Raw genomic sequence first — 15,452 nt, 5'->3', positions numbered from 1 at the left:
CCTGAGCGGAGAAAATCTCCAACCCAGCCGGGAAGCACTTCTTGCTTCTTTGATAAGTATATCTATTACATTCATATTTACGTAATTTAGCAAAAATAAATCAATCGTTTTTTTGTTCATGACTTTTAGAGATAAATACGTTTTACATCAGTTAATACAGGATTTTTATGGAATATTTCGTCAACACGTCGAGGAACACAGAAAAACTTTACACACAGTACTGACGTTTCAAAATAATTACTCAATTATGGAAGAGGTTCCAGCTTTCTCCTACCCAAAGTTCCACAGACTACTACACAAACTACTCCCCTCATTCACTCATCCCTGTACTCACTTGTGAACCGTTCTAGCCTGTACATTCTTATACGTTTAATCACCGAATTAAATGTGACAAGATTTGTTCACACCTTCTTTAATAATTTCCTTATACTTGTAATATTGAGGATATTCAGCCCAGCTGTTAATTGTATGATTATTGCCACAACGTGTTTCGTGACATAATCCCATTTTCAAGTGCTAAAACTAAGGAAACCTAATAAAATAATCCTCATAAGGATCACAACTTTAAAACAGGCTGCACACGTGCATTGTCAACTCAAACCATGAAACATCACAAGCCAGTGCATCCACCATTCTCGAGGTATAGTTGCAAACAAAGCAGCTGCGATCACCAACCAACGATGATATTTATTCAACGTTTAACGCTCAGCACCAACGATACTACTATTTATTAAAATCTTAGAGATCCCTGTTTGGTCGTAGCCCATTCTGACTTAAAACTACGTCTAAGTTAGAATTCGCAAGGACTAGACATATTTCTCAAAGATTTTATGACAGTAGTACCGTTGGTGCTGAGCACTGGGCGTTAAGTAAATGTCATTGTTATTAGGTGATCGCAACGGCTTTAGTTTGCAACTGTACCTCGGCAACGGTGGATGCACGAGCTTGTGATGCTTCATGGTCTGAGTTGACAACGTGTGCAGCTTCTTATTAGTTGTGACGAGTCCTAATAGCATCAAACAATTTTTCAAGGTAGGTTATAACGCAGAGTGTCTAATCCTTATGTGCATATTGGTTTAAGGATTATTTATCTGTTTTCCTTGATTTTAGCACTTGAAAATAAGAATGTGATCCTGAAACTTGTGGCAATCACGATTGGCAGCTGGGCTAAATATCCTCAGTAATGCTTAAATAACAGTAGTATGATGGCTTCACATCAGTTATGCTTGCGGTTTGTACACAGTTGTATAAATCTCTGGACAAAACTTTTGTGCAGTTATAAACTCAAAATAATATGTGGTCTATGTAGTAAAATTATTTGAGGAAGGCCTAGAAGTGCAACCTAGTTCCTAAGGAACCATCGTAAACTATGGCAACTTTGCCACCATTTCTGTAGCCCTGTGAATTTCCTGACTCATCCATTATCGGCACCAATGCACAGGGCACACAAAGAATGAGAAATCTGGAGCCCATTTTAGGTTTATTCATTATTTCCTGTTCTGTGGGTGCTTTGTATTTCAGATTGTGGAACATGCATTTTCTAGTAATCTTCGAAAGTGTCCTGTCCACTCATACTAATGAGTAAGTGAAAACTACCATCATTCAATGCAGTACATAATTACGTTTCAAAATTATGTTTTATTGATAAAGCTGTGTGGTATATTTAGTATAATAAAAGAACTTGGCAAGGTTGCACCAAGAAGGTTGCTAAAAATGGAACAAATTTGCCAAAGTGGACTTATGCCCATTTGTTGCCACTTTCACACGAGTTCAGCATGTGTGTGTGTGTGTGTGTGTGTGTGTGTGTGTGTGTGTGTGTGTGTGTGTGTGTGGAGAGGGAGGGAGGGAGAGAGAGAGAGAGAGAGAGAGAGAGAGAGAGAGAGAGAGAGAGAGCAAGCAAATGGCTGCTTTACACACTATCTATAGCTCATCGTGGAAACTGATTCGATGAGAAGCAGGTTTCACAATTCAAGAATAACTTACCTGGCGATGACTTTTTTTTTTTTTTTTTTGGATAGAGAATCTTCTCTTGTCAAAATATTACGCTAGAGCTAGTGATGGAGTAGATCAGCTTAACCCATTCTTTACGAAGTTTGAAGTTTTGAGAAAAAATATTTGCACTATTTACGAGGGTGGTCCCATAAGTACTCGGTATAATCGGGAGATGACAGTCGCTGTTGAAAAATATCTTTGGATTAGAAAGTATACGATCTATGAATCGTATGTTTAAAGTTTGAATACGCCACATTGTTTTGCATTTGTTTGGTAGCCTTCAGTAGTGAACGTTGTGAGTGAACTCAAGAAATTGAGGAAATTTGTCATCGTTAAGTGATACATTTTTTTAAAGGCCTCAGCACAACCAATATTAAAGCTGAGATAGATTTACTTTGGGAGTGTCTGTTCCTTCGTTGATAACAGTAAAATATCGACTCCAGAAATGGCGAAAATCCACTAAGCGATACTGGATTATCGTCGACAAAGTGCGCGAGTTAGTAGGCATTACAAACAGTGCGGTACGTACATCGCATATTATCTGAAAATTTTGACTTGAGGGGAAGTGTGTGTGTGTGTGTGTGTGTGTGTGTGTGTGTGTGTGTGTGCGCGCGCGCGACGATTAAGTCGCGTTTGGTAACACTAGAGCAAAAACAGTGTCGTGACGATGTTTAAATTGTGTTTTACGCGAAGTTTCGCAGCAACAATGCTGATTTTCGCGCGGTTTCATGACCACTCCGGAGACAAAAGAATCAAAATGGACAAATTGGAGAACCTACTCCAAAGACGGCGAAGACCATTTCTTTTGTAGGCAAGGTCATGGCGTCCGTTTTTTGGGGTACGCGTAGGATATTTTTCACAGACTACCTTGAAAAAGGAAAAGCTATCAACGGCGGGTATTATGCGAAAATAATTGCAAAGTTTGGAGGAAGAAATCAAGGAAAAATGGTCGCATTTGGCCAAGAAGAAAGTGTTTCTTCAGGACAATGCACCAGCTCAAGTCCGTTATTACAATGGCCAAAATTAATGAATTAAAGTTTTAATTGCTACCTCATGCACCTTATTCGCCAGATTTAGCCCCCTCTGATTATCTTCTGTTCCCTAACTTGAATAAATGGATCGCTGGTCGAAGATTTTCACAAAGGAAGACATGACGTCGGCACTTAATGTCTATTTCGAGGAGTTCTCATTATAAAAAATGGTATCTAACTTCCTGAACATCACTGAAAGTGTACACAGCTGAAACGAGATTATGTTGAAAAATACATTTTTCCAAAATTGTTTTCTTTCTTGGGTCAGGTACTTATGGGGCTATCCTCGTATGTAGGTACACGAATGTGAAATATGACTTAAAACTTTTTATTCAAAAAAATTTGAATGTTGCTTTTACACAACAGTGGAGGCAAGGCAACATGAAAACAAGTTCAGTAAACACGAGATGTCTGCAAACTATTTTTTCACTCACATTTTAGCACTTTTTAGTCTATGCACAGTGTTATTGCCAGTTTGGAGATGCCCAATTTTTCTTTGCATAATTCACCTCTACGTATTAGCGAAACTTTGAAATTTTTGTACTGACATGTTTTACTGTCTTCTCTTTCAAGACATCAATGTGTTGGATCTTCTCCTTATGAAATATGTCTGAACACCTCTCTCTCACACAGACATACAAATGATTTTGCACTTGGCTGACTTCAAGCACACTTTACATCAACCTTCTTTCACCATTTCTGCAAAGTATTCAAAACTATGAAGATGTACATCCATATTAGGAGCTGAACACACAGTCCTTTTTGCTCAACTTTTACAAATACCAATACACTGTGCGCACATACCACTTCTGTGGCAAGTCGATCTGTTAAGAGTTCTACCAACATATCAGCGAGAACCAAGCTCCACATGTCTTTTGGGCATTTCCACAACATAGCCCTAGGTACATCAATGGATTTCTTTGAAGATGCAGAGTAACATCTACATATTGGCATGGGCTCAACACATGCATTTGTTGAAACAATTTACATATTTTCTGTAAAATCTATTTTCTGTCCAATCTATAGTCACAACAGCCATGCTGTGCTCTACAGCTCCACTTCGAAGGACATTTTCTCATCCTGTCCGTCCCAACTGTGCCTCAAAATTCATTGCCTAAAAACCAACTATCTGCGAGCACTTGGAATGCTGTTTCTCTGGCTAAGTTTCTGTCAACGCCAAAGCAATATCCCAGATAATTCTAACACCATTGCTGCACACAGTTTTGCCAACAAATTTCAAAATTAGACATCAAGTTCGAAGCATCCACCTTCATACAAGATTTGTAGTTCCTTTTGTGAGTCTCAATTACATGCTGTTTCAAACTGCTTCTACCCTTGACTGTAATATATGTTCACCATAAACTTATTATTCTTTTGGGTTGACTGTCTGCAACTACAATGCAGAGAAAAGTGGACAAATTTTAGAGTTTGTCTATTAGCTTCATCCAATTCTTCATTACTGATAATATGAAAATCCTGCAGTAGCTGGAAGAACCAATTTCTAGTCATCACATAAAATGGAATGCATTTTCAGTATGATCTAGATCACTGAAGTACCAACAAAATACTCGAATTCACTGTTGATTGCTACAAAAAACAATCTCTCTTAAGCACAGATGTTTCATTGCTCAGGTACAGGCTCAAACACATCCTTTAGATATGCTTTATAACACTGCAAAGGTATCATGTTCTCTATTGGTGGTGGATGTGATCCCTTCCATTCTGTGCCTGGGATCACAAATTTAGCAAAAAATTATACTCATACACTTACATATATGTATCACTTGCTGCAGCTGCTGTGTAGGGGGTGCTCAATTTGTTACAGTGGCTTACATCTGATTCTGGTTGAGGATCTACAACTATCACTTCTTAACAAATAAACCTGAAATTTAAGCAAATAGACATTATGTTATGTAATTACAAATGAACTTTTTGAACATGACTACTTTTGTTAATGATCCTTACCTTTGGGCCTTCATGTTTTGTTTCTTGCTCCTATCTAACTTCTGAAACTACACCCCCCCCCCCCCTCCAACCTTTTCCACCATATGAGTGAAAATCATGGCAGCTGTTTCGGAAACAGCTTGAGGACTCACTTATTTGTACAGTCCCGTCTCCATCCCCAATATCTAGTGTACCACCACATGGGACATCAATGTATTGATTACCAGGCAGCCTAAATGGACTACACATTTTAGGTCAGCATTAGTCAGAAAGCTGGACACTTTAAGAAACCTAGACTGCAATTTTACAACTGAAAACCAAAATTTGAAACACCAGTATCAATAGATTTGTAGAGTAAGGCACTAAATTATGGAATTACCACTCAACTCCAATGCTGCTTTGAAGCAACAAGATTTTTCAATTTGCCTTACCTGAAAATAATTATTCTAGAAAAATGTATGAAATACTTTAGAAGGAAGAATTGTCAGAACATATGAAAATTATTTCAATGTAAACAAAAGTGTAGTCACAGCAAACTTGTCACTCCCAAGAATATTTCACCTCCCTGCCCACGAGTACCTGCCACCTGTTAAGAACAGTTAAAACTGTGGTAAAAAGCAATCTAATGTGAAATATACACATGGAAGGACATTCCCTACAAGTAGTGAAGGGAAAAGGATTAAAACATACTTCAGTCACTTGCTAGTAGTAGTTCCTCCACCTCTCAAACTGCAACAAGACAAACTTCACTGATAGAGGGTGAAGAAAGATTTCTTGGAAGATGCAAGTATCCAGAAAGAGTTCCATGTCATACCAAAGAAAGCATTTCAGTGTTCACAGTGTCAGTATTGGGAGAACTGCATTCTCTTTTCAAGGGTGTATCATCCAAAGTAGTTGTGGGACTCACTGATTTTAGGCCTGAAAAGAACAAACAGCAAGCAGATACTTCGATGATGCGGATTTTGAAAACTGGTTTATCCATGTTCTTTTGCAATTGGCAAAAAAAAATCTGGTCCCAAATAATGGGATCTTAGTAGCCATGCAACTGTTACAGTTATCAGAAGGCATGGTCTAAATTGCCTAGGAGGAGGAGAAAAAAAAGGAGAGAGAGAGAGAGAGATATCCACTACAAACATGAAAAATTTGTAGCTCTTTGGAAACGAAACTTTCAGTAGGGTGCAAAGAAAACTCTTCAAGCCAAAATAACAGTAGCAAACATGATCATTTACATATATTGGACCAGCAGTGTTACGAACACCCATATCCCAAACAATTGCAGAAAGCAAACTTTTACTACTTGTTTCTTGAAATACAAATGGTTATCTATAACTGAAATAAAGGCGACATAGCAATGTCCACGAATGTAACTCTGAACTTCAATAAAATTTTAAAAAAAGATTTTTCAGTTAAAAACCCATTATCTTAGGAACATAAGCAATGTGTTAACATCCAGTTATGTATATCAATTGTTCCAAAAATATTGTTGGCCATCAAACCTTCAGTCAAGTACTCTACCATACAGGAAATTCTGGCACTTCCAAAATCAAACAGTTAAACTTACACGCCATAAGACCTAGCAACCACAATCAAGTGAAATGGTATACCAATCTACTTACTCCAAATTCTCGGCAGTGTCACTGGAGAAAGAGGCAAAGAAGCTAGAGGTATAGCAGATTTTGTTTTCAATGAAAGGCATTACTTTAAGGCAAGTCACATTATCTACCAAATGAAAGGCAGACTCCAGCATCTGGATTTGTCTCGTGCCTGGTCAGCCAAAAATCTATTGGTGCGGTAAGTCAAATAGAACCCTGTGTCTAGTATCGTGAGGTCTGTTAGATTATTTTTTCATGCAACAGTTTACTTGGGAGTTGAAAAACACCTGTCGCTGCACCAATGGTGGTCACAAGAATCTGCAACATGAAGCATCGGGAATGAACTTTTACTTTGTTATGTGGATATTGACCACTTAGAACAAAAATTGAATAATGATTATAACACAGAAGATTACCAGTTCAATCATTCAGTTGAAATCTATAGTTTCTGAAGAAGTTACCTGTATCAATGTACCAGCTTCAGACAATTTACTCCAGTAGCTCCAACCTTGAGTTGTCTCATTCAGTTGAAATCTATAGTTTCTGAAGAAGTTACCTGTATCAATGTACCAGCTTCAGACAATTTACTCCAGTAGCTCCAACCTTGAGTTGTCTCGACTAGATGAGTTTCCCGCATCACTATAGGGACTGCAACTCAAGTACGAAGTTCTAGTAGAACAACCGGTAAGTGAACAGAAGAATTCTTAGTCAATTGGCCTTAACAACAACCCGTAAAAGCAAATTTAAGGTTCGGACTCCTTTAGAGACTGGTATACAGGATACAAGGAAATGTTCTTCATATTGAAAAAGCCATCAGTATTGGTACATGCTACAGAATGTGACAATTTTAGTCGCAATTCAATGGTGACTGAAGTATGATTGGAGGCTTAACCTCCCATCAAGTTAGGTCACTACAGGCAGGGCACTAATTCCTCTTATGAAAGGATGGGGGGTAGGAAATTTGCCATGGCCTCTCAAAGTAGTCATCCTGTCATTTTGGGGAAATCAAGTAAAATCTAAATTTGGATGGTCTGTGAGGCATTTCAACCACTGTCCTGAATGTGTGGTGTGCTAACCACTGCATAACCTCACATGGCATATCTGCTTGTAGCAAAACCCCGTATCAGTAAAGTTCAGGTAAGCTTTTGACGGAGTCGTTTGGCAAAATCTAATTTCACAATGCTGATTCTGACACCCATAGGATAGCTGTCACTTATATTTCACTTAAGTGTTCAATTGCATTTGCACATGTGAGAGATAGTGAATTAATGTTTAAAATCCAACAACTACATTAATTTTATTACAGACATTTTCTCAGCGTGAAGCCAAAATCTGAAATTTAATCATGTTTAGGGATCAAGTACAGGTTCAGTAACTTACACCGTTAGATACAATTGTCGACGTTCTGGGACATGAAAGGTTGCAGTCTGATTGCTGTCATGAATGCCACAATGGTGGATCTGACTAACATATGTATTGTGACTGTCACAAAAACCCAATTTGCAGAGCTTGACGTACCGAGCTATGTCACTGGAAAGTTTAAAATGGAAGAAACGCAAACTATGCTTTCACCTTTAGAATTCTACAGAGAACACTTATGAGGCCTAATGGTGGACACATGTTTTCATTTCAGACCAAAAATTCAAGAGTGCCTCTTCTGGAAAAATATTTCACATTCCTGAGGGGCAATCCTATCTACAGGAGATCTCTGGAGGCACCACTGCCAGTACACTTTCTAATGTAATGTATAACTTGGTAATTTCTTTGCGCTGTCACTATGAAACATAGTATGCAAGAGCAAAGAGCTGCAACATATTGGAACTGCTATCAGTAAATTACTACATTAGTAACTTCGTATCAACTATCTTGAAAATTTAAATTCATGATTTTACTGTCGTACAACCATCGAACTCTGAACCCTGCGAGTTCTATAAAAACAGCAAATCACGGGTCCTTAAGTGAAAATTTTTGGCCGGCCAGGCATTTTTAGGAGATCCAAATGTTGGAGATACTTTTGTCTGCCCTTTATTTGGTAGATAATGTGACTTGCCCCTCAAGAAGTCTTTTCTATTTTAAAAACCAGTTTCTTTGCCGCTTCTTCCAGTGTCAAAAAGACCTACTGAAATGGCGAAGAAGTACGTTTTAATAGCTGTTAACAGTTCGATAGCATGTTTTTGTTTCCATTGGACACCTTCAAACTTCTGTGCTAAGACTTCAGTATACATTTCTAAGACGCCCGCGAAATCACTGGTAGTATTCCTGTTTGTCAGTCGTTTGTGTAACCAAAGAATTGTATTTTTACCTGCGAATACAGACTGGCAATTTAGCCGTTATACAGCTGTACTGCTTCTGGCCCCTAATATCCAACAAATTTGTACATTAAAGATACCTATCGTTTGTTTGGCTTAGAGTGTGCGTGAAATAAATTTAAACCAGGTGCTTGGTTCGCTGTCGTGTACAGGATCTATGACAAAAACAGCGCAGTATTCTTACGTCGACCAGGTGGTGATAAGGAGCAGAGAGGTAGTGACTGGAGGGGGACTGCGAGGGGAAGATACTTCGTGTTGCCAGGGTTTGGGGTGGGGGAATGGCAATCTAGCCGAACTCTTTCAGTTGCCGTTCGCGGGCGGTCCCAGGGGTGCGGGCCACAATTGTTTACGTATTTGGTGAAGCACAACGCCTTACATCAGTAACTCTTAAGAGTTCCCTAAAATTAATTCGGTCTAAGACTTTCTTTTTTCTATAGATATATGGAAGATTCAAATGCACCGACAATTCATGGAAAATCCTTTTTCCTGCGAAAAATATAACGTATGTGTGACATGGCGAAGGAAAGGAAATATGAAAGCTCGGATACGTTGGAATTTTACTGTTTCGTTCTACCAACATACTTTGCTGCTCGTTGTGGAGCAACGGAGGTCTGCTCTACATATTATATCAAACTGCGACAAGCAATAGTCATGCAATACACTCTTGTTTTGCAATTATGTGGTAGGACGACTGCAGCAACAGACTGAATGATATCAAGTGATGACTTTCGGTCTTACAAATCAACTTCGCTGAAGAATGCTAGTTACCTATAATGCAGCATGACATTAACCAACTCAGTTTCAGTGTCAGGAATGAGTCCCACTTCCATCGTCTCAAAAACCTTCCCAACAATATCTTGGCAGTAGCCTTTTAATGGAAGTAAATGCCTTGGCAATAGCCTTTTAATAGAAGTGAAACGAGTAGCACAGAACAAGCTTAAGTGCGTTACAGAAAACAGTTTTATTATATGGGTGGAATGAATAATGAAAGGATCTACAATTAATCGGCCTGGAATAACCGTAGTGTACGACTATAAGGAGGCGCAGGTTTGAGGACTTACGTGGCATCAACGAACACTAATTTCGCAATGGAGATAAAGGGGTGGCGTGGGCGTGGGGGAATATTTCACAGTAATACCAAGTCACGTAGTCGGAATGGGTGCAGGCAGCAACAGTTACACAAGAAAGATGCGATAGGATCGAGTAGCGTGGCGAGTTGCATTAAACCTGTCTTCAAACAGGTAACATTCAAAGGTTGATCTAAATTTCGTTTAAATGATCGGTAATACCCATTCCGTTAGAATCTAAAAAAAATTCTCCTGTGGAGATGACAAATCTAGTAAATAGATTAGTACTGCTCTGTACGCAAATAAAAATGGAAACTTAAATAAATAACACAGGTATCGGCATTTTGTTCGCACTGGGGATTCGTTTATTACCTAGTAAAATCAAAGGTATGCGTAGAAGTTTCTCGAAACTGGAAGGGATTCTACAGATAAACATTTACAGTAGGTTACGTCCATTTTTTCAAAAGCAAAAAATTTACTTCAGGAAGGTTCGGTAGCCCGGAGCAGCTTATTGAACATAAAACACTTCCGTTCAGCATGTCTTTGACCCCACAAAATCACCATCTACCTCACACCACAAAAATAGCCGAATAGGAGGCATTCTGAACTAAATAATATGTAGTGACAACCCATCTCACAAGTGGACAGTCTCCGAATGTCTAACGCGTGTACTGTCGGTGTAACAGTCGACAGAAAAAGTACAAGGCATTGCAAAGAAGGGACGTTGCAGGTAATTTACAGTCTAGTCATAAAATGCCGCAAACTCTTTCACAGACCAGATTCTAAATATTGGTTAGGGTGTGGTATATTATCCCTTATATTGATTGATGGCAGGCAGTGGAGCAAGACTTCGTTCCATATTTTGCACTTTTCATTGTAAATTAACACTGCTGGCTGAAGAAAAGCGTCAATTACATCAGATGAAATTACTAAGTATCTATGTGTGTACTATGTTGATATACATGAATCATTGAAAATAAAGTTCTTGGCCGGACGAGCGGGGAGAGGAAGCCGTCGCTATTAAACTCCAATCAGGCGTCACAGTAACGGCATATTTCTACATTCGTGTCGAAAACGAAAACTAAATTCTGGGACGAGCCGCCTCCCTTTGGACGTAACCAACTATGACGCGCATCGTCGCTGTGGGCGCTGCACATGCCCCGGTGCCTCGTGGGTCAGCGACGCACGAGTAGTAAACACGTTTCATACTCATGACAAGCCAGTGACGCCGTCACGAGCTCCTTGCTGCCGGAATGGTCAGTTCTCTTCCTTCTTTGATGTCGCGGTAGTAAACTGAATATTTTACACGCATATTCAATTACAATGATAACGGTCTCAACAAAAACGGGGCAACAACTGGGCCGTGGGTAGAAAGTATAAAACCACTGCCAATAACAAATACAATTTGAACACAGCACGGTACAGCATGAGGGTCCACGGCGCACAGTTGAATACTAAAAGCGTGTGAAAAGCTCCGCGACCTGCCCCACGGCGGCACGACACCAGAAAGAGCGCCTAACCGCGCCCGCTGATGCTACCCGCAACGCGACGCCCGGCCTCAGACGCAACGATACGCACGCACTTCGCCATATTGAATGAGCACCGTGGCGCCGGATCCGGTGCCCACACTCCTCCACGTGTCTTTCCTTCCACTTACAAACTACTTTGTAGCACACGTGACATGGGAAACAGAACAAGTATTATACACAAATAGCATACGAAAAGAAATTGACTGCCGGATAAACCAGCATCCCTTACTGTGTCCGCTGCCGGCGGTCGATTGTCGCCGACGTACTCCGTTCGAGGTTCGGTACGATACAGAGTCACTGGCGGTTCGCATCTCGGGCGCCCTCGTGGCCGGCGGTGCCGCAGCCGCCGCCATTACTGCTTCCACTGCTGGTCACCGAACCGCACCAGTCCTCCCGCTAAACACGACAGCCACGCTGCGGAAGTCACTCACCCGTTTCGAGCGCGACGGACGATCTTGCGTGGAATGACGACACGCAGTATACATCCGCTTTCAGCTCGCTGCGGTGAAATCACGCGACGGACACCGAGACGAAGTACGGCGTAACACCCCACCGCCGTACGCGACTGAACTAACTGCGTCACACGCGGTGGATGCCCGCGCGCACGGCCGCAGCTTCACTCGCCGGCCGCTTGGAGGCGCGCCGTCCTCGAACCCGACCCGCCAGGAATGCAAATGGCCGCCAGCAGCGGAGTCCCGAGACGCGAACCACCTGCCCGCCACCGACGCCAGGAATAGCGGCCGGATCGGCGCCACCGGCGGAGTATATTTTCCGTCGAGACGACGCCGTCTCCACTGCCGTCGGCCGATGACCGGCAAGTACTGTATGCACGTGCGAGGACGGCCGCAAACTGGGCGGGGCGGGGCGCTGCCTGCGCGCACATCGATCGTCCCAACCACTGGCGCCCTCTGTCGGAAACTCGAGGCCCCCTCCCCTCACCAACTCACTTCCCCCACCAGCACCAGAGCCAAAAGGCTCCTAACCGCATACGAACATTTCATGATCCACCATCTCACTCTACGAAGCGCGCGCGGCAGAAACGAGGAAGTGACGTCACCAACCAGTATCCGTGCAACTGGCGGGAAAACGTACGCTAGCGGAAGTTGCGTACCTCGTGGACACAACTCAGTGCTTACGTTCGACCTGCAAGTCAGCAGTCCTTCAGAATTTTCTGTCTGACGCGACGGACTTACTACAATTGCAAATGATCGTGCAGTATATAAGGCGCATCCGAATTACCTCAGTTTCTTATCGCTGCAGAGTGAAAGATTCATTCTGGAATCAATTTCTCGCCCTTGTATACAGCCCGTACTAATGACGTAAGTTTCCAGAATTTTTTATAACCAAATGGTTATATAAATAAAACTAAAAACTTACTAATTACTTCAAACGTAACAGCAGTCTCTGCAGTATTTGTGAAGGAAGAAAAAAAATTACGAAAGCTTAAAGCTATTAGTGTAGGCTGTAGAAACGTTAAGTACCGGTAAAAGAAATCTTAAATCAAGTAATTTAAGGAATACGGGCAGCTGAGTTATATTCCATAGTTCTCACTGTATTCTCATGACACCATGGGCTGAAGAGTAAAACTAATGTAAACCATGGTTTCCTACTGTATCACAATCGTCACTGTTCTCTACAATTTAAGTTTGTCTTTGGCTGCTGTTAAATCTTTTAACGTTAATACAAAACTAAATGAAAGCCAAAGGATTTGAGTCTCTGCGTACTGTATAAGCTACACAACATCATACGTAGAAGTATTAAAGGAATGGATTTTACGAACCCTCAACCGTTTTGTGTTCAATATTCTGCGATACATACGATGGCTTTTTGCTGGTTCATCCTTGAAATACAACCTAAGGCAAATACGTAGAACAGATAGACCTGAAGGCTTGAACCAACGACTGCAAGGCTCTGCGACAAACTGGACTGTGACTTCCTTGACTTGAGCCATAATGTTAAGAACTGCAGGGTCCACCTAAATGAGTCAGCAGTGAAATATACATCACACGCAGCCAACTAGGTAGGTGTGGGGACATACACAAGTTGTATTTTTTAGACTGCGCAACTCCCCATCGAATCCACATAACTACAACTGTAAGAAATCCAGAACTATCAGAAAAGGTTTGTTCAACCTGTGGCACAGTGCCACTGATGTTTAAAGAAGTGAACTGGCACACACTTTTAAGACAGACGGGGACTTTCTGGAGAAAGTCTACTTACAAAGTTTTCAGGAATCAGATTTAAATGACTATTATAAGAACATGCTGCAACCCCCCTATATATCTCTCCAGTATGGATTTTGAGAAGATTAGATTAGTTACAGCACACGATGAAACATCTAAACGGCCATTCTTCCAGCGCTTCCATACGGGAAAGAACCCTAAAAACTAGAACACAGGGATGTACCCTCTGACCTGGGCCGCCGATGTAGGAGATGAACCGCCGTGGGTTGGGACAGGAGACGGTGATTCGGATGCGCAGGAGAATGCAACATAACTGGCCAGCGGTTGTGAACGCCTAACCTGCAATGGAGAGACTCCGGCCTCCAAAAGGACACTGGTCACTGGATTCGTCCTAAACGCTCCTGTCGCTATGCGAACGCCACAGTGGTGCACTGGGTCGAGTAAATGCAACGCTGAGGGCGCCGCCGAACCACAAACCAGACTCCCATAATCACGGCGCAATCAAACAAGGGCTCTGCAGAGCTGCAGCAGCGTAGAGCTATCTGCACCCCAGTTGGTGTTGCTCGAGCAGCGGAAGGCATTGAGATGCTGCCAGCACTTCCGCTTAAGCTGACAAAGGTGAGGAAGCCAAGTCAATCGGGCGTCGAAAACCAGTCCGAAGAATCGATATGTCTCCACTACAGTGAATGGATCGTCATTGAGATAAAGTTCTGGTTCTGGATGAACGGTACGACGCCGACAGAAGTGCATAACGCACGACTTTGCGACTGAAATCTGGAAACGGTGGGCTACAGCCCATGAGATGCAGGGGCAACCATTTGTGTCTCGTCGTAAAACATTCTATGTTCCTCGGTGAGACAGTACTCCGCCACTGCAGATTCCTCAGGCTGAAACAACCGTGTGGGGCTGCTCAACATCAGTCCTGAATGGTTCAGATTGTCTGACCAACAGAAGCCTTCCCACAGTGGCAAGGCATCTTGTACACACCGGGCTTCCACAAACCCAAGTCATCCTTAACTGAGCCAAGAAGCGCTCTAATCTCGGCTGGCATCCAGCAAAAGGGAGATAAGCCACCGATTTGCAGGTATCTTCTGGTGGTTCAGGCGAAGGTCCAAACTGGAAAGCACGACGGATCGGTTTATCTGTATAGCCATTCAGCTTGAACACAACCTTGAAATGGTCCACTTCTTGTGTCAAGCTTTCTCCGTCTGAAATGGCATAAGCTCTTCTCGCCAGACGGAGAAAGCTCGACACAGGAAGTGGACCATCTCAAGGTTGTGATCAAGCAGAATGGCTATACAGATAAACAGATCCGTCGAGATTTCCAGTTTGGACTTTCGCCCGAACCTACCCTTTGCTGGGAGCATTTCCTCGAAAATAGGAAGAATTCTAAAAATATATCATACCAAAAGTATTTTTCGTCCGCCAGCCAAGATTAGAGCGTTTCTTGGCTCAGTTAAGAATGTCTTGGGTTTGAGGAAGCCCGGTGTGTACAAAATCCCTCACAGCCGGTCGAAGATAATCTCACATTTCTCTGATGGTACGAGTGACCTAACTTCTCAGAAGAATACTGTACTATACAAAACGAAGAGAGGGCACAGAAAAGCAATACCTCCCGATTTTTACAAAAAAACATAAAACAAAACAAACTTAATAACATTCTACAACTTTATGTTTGGTGTCTACATATTTATTTCGTAACAGTACCATCCTGACGAACATTTCTTCCTATTGGAGACCAGTTTGTCGGTAGTGTCACAGCGGAGTTTATGACATTGTTGGCAGAGCAACATCCTCACTCTGCT

General features: G+C 41.9%; 1 protein-coding gene across 4 annotated transcripts in view; it reads right to left on the bottom strand.

The window, feature by feature from the left end:
* LOC126268024 (serine/threonine-protein phosphatase 4 regulatory subunit 1-like) overlaps window positions 1–15,452 on the bottom strand; it is a 305,079-nt gene that overhangs the window by 109,931 nt on the left and 179,696 nt on the right. The window contains exon 1 of one of the 4 annotated variants that reach the window (XM_049973443.1): window positions 11,694–12,348. The exons of 2 other annotated variants lie outside the window; for them this stretch is intronic. The gene's annotated coding sequence lies outside the window, so the exon portion shown is untranslated. Of the gene's footprint in view, window positions 1–11,693; window positions 12,349–15,452 lie in introns of those variants that run through there. One more of the 4 variants, XM_049973444.1, reaches the window with a different exon arrangement.

Source organism: Schistocerca gregaria, chromosome 4, assembly GCF_023897955.1.
Source record: "Schistocerca gregaria isolate iqSchGreg1 chromosome 4, iqSchGreg1.2, whole genome shotgun sequence".
Taxonomy (NCBI): domain Eukaryota; kingdom Metazoa; phylum Arthropoda; class Insecta; order Orthoptera; family Acrididae; genus Schistocerca; species Schistocerca gregaria.
The sequence above is the reverse complement of the archived record's forward strand: the minus strand, read 5'-3'. Positions and strand labels throughout refer to the sequence as shown.